Here is a 2,332-nt window from a genome sequence, read left to right as displayed (position 1 = left end):
ACTAGTGGAGAGTGATGGTGATGAATAGCATAATCTTGTCTGTGAATATAGACCTAGAGCTGTTTAACAGCCCCCCATCCCCACCCCATTAAATGAATCCCCACTCCCTGAAATGGAAATCAGAATTCATCCGGTTTTCTTTTGTTGCTTATCCCTCCTACTTCTATGCAGGTTTTGCTCAGAAAGGCTGCATCTTCGAAGCTCTCCTCCACTGCCTATATTACTATGATAATATTCATATTTATATAACACTTATATTTCCATTGAAGGAAAGGATTTGACATCTTCAGATGCCTAGAGACATCATTCTAGTATACTTCCAAAGCCGGAAAAGCTTCTAAAGCTCTGGTATTGACCAAAAAATTATTAGAAAACAAATCCTGTAATTCTGACTTTTCCTAATGTTGACATTATGCCAGTGTATCCAGTCGTGAAATCACTGCACATCAAAAAAGGTCCACAAAAGAACTAAAATGGGTGAGAGGAGAGCAGATTCCACACAGCAAATACTTAAGGATCAAGAGCCTTTGTTTTTTTTTTTAAAGACAAAAGCCAGATTCTGTCGATTCAATCTTCCAAAAATAAGATCATAGTCTCTCCATCTTTGCCATCTCTGAGCAGCACCTAAGCAGCAGATAAGCTTAGATACTTAGAATTTCTGTATTATATTATTGTAACAGTCTCTCAATTCTTATCTCCAGTCTCGACTCCATTAAAAGCCATCTTCCACACAGCTGTTATGCTCAAACAAATCTCATCAGATTATTTCCCTGGTTAAAACCCTTCTATGAATCTCTTTATCTTCAGGATAAAGTCCAAATCCCTGAACTGTACAAAATCGGTCAGCGCCTACCTTCCCAGTTTCATGACTTAACATTCATTCTTGTTTAATAATAACAACTAACATTTATAAAACATGCACCATATGCCAGGGCTGTCCTAAATACTTTTTTGTTGTGTTAAAACATACAAAACATAAAATTTATGATGTTAACCATTTTTAAGTGTAAAGTTCTGTGGCTTTAAGTACATTTACATTGTTGTGCAACCATCACCACCTGAAACTCTATACTCATTAAATATTAATTCCCCGTCCCCTGCACTCCCCAGGCCCTGGCAAGCACCATTCTACTTTCTGACTCTTCTATGTACCTCATATAAGTGGAATCATTCAATATTTGTCCTTTTGTAACTGGCGTATTTCACTCAGCATAACGTCTTCAAGATTCATCCATTATTACGTGTGTCAGAATTTCCTTCCTTTTTAGAAATAAGCTGAATAGTGTTCTGTTGTATGTATATACCACATTTTGTTTATCCATTCATCTGTCAGTGGACACCTGGGTTGCTTCTACCTTTTGGCTATTGTAAATGATGCTGCCATTAACATTAATATACATAGGTTAATGTACAAATATCTGAGTAACTCCCTGCTTTCAATTCTTGTGCATGTATACCCAGAAGTGGAATTGCTGGGCCATATGGTAACTGTTTTAATTTTTTTGAGGAATAATATCACCTTCCACAACAGCTGTATAATTGTACATTCCCATTAGCAATGTCAAAGGGCTCTGTGCTAGTTAATTTTATACGTTGACTTGACTGGCCATGGGGTACCCAGATTAAACATTATTTCTAGGTGTGTCTGTGAAGGTGTTTCTGGCTGAGATTAGCATTTGAATCAGTGGACTTGGCAAAGCAGACTGCCCTCCCCAATGTGAGTGGGCAACATCCAGTCTGTTGAGGGCCTGGAGGAGGAAGGAGATTGGAGGAAGAAGGAATTCACCACTTTTTTCCATCTAACTGAGCTGGGACATCTCATCTCTTCTCTGGCCCTTGGACTGGGATTTACACCACACGCTCCCCTGGTTCTCAGGCCTTCAGACTCAGACTGAATCACACCACTGCCTTTTCAGATACAGACACCCCCGGTTCACATCATCATTCTGGAGGAAGCCATGGTAACAGCCTGAGCACTTTCATTTTAGGGACTATTCATAAAGATCCACTCTCCTGAGTCTTAAGCCAAGCCTAGCAATAACAGGGTCACGTGTTCACGTTCAGGAAGAAAGTAAAGTCAGACCTGAAGGAATATTCTGCCATTTCCCCCCCGCCTCCCCATTCCAACTTTGGGTCTGATATAATACACTTACGAAGTAATTCTGGTAGAATTTGGCTGAGGACTACAATCACAATATAGTCCCTACATAAACACTCCCATTATTTTTTCCAAGATAGGTATAATTATTTTACATGTATGATTACATCCTCTGGTGTTCAAGTCAATGTAAAACTAAATTAAAGAATGGGACTAGTCAGATTTATTTTTAGG

This window comes from Delphinus delphis, chromosome 10 (genome assembly GCF_949987515.2).
Source record: "Delphinus delphis chromosome 10, mDelDel1.2, whole genome shotgun sequence".
NCBI classification, from domain to species: Eukaryota; Metazoa; Chordata; class Mammalia; order Artiodactyla; family Delphinidae; genus Delphinus; species Delphinus delphis.
The sequence above is the reverse complement of the archived record's forward strand: the minus strand, read 5'-3'. Positions refer to the sequence as shown.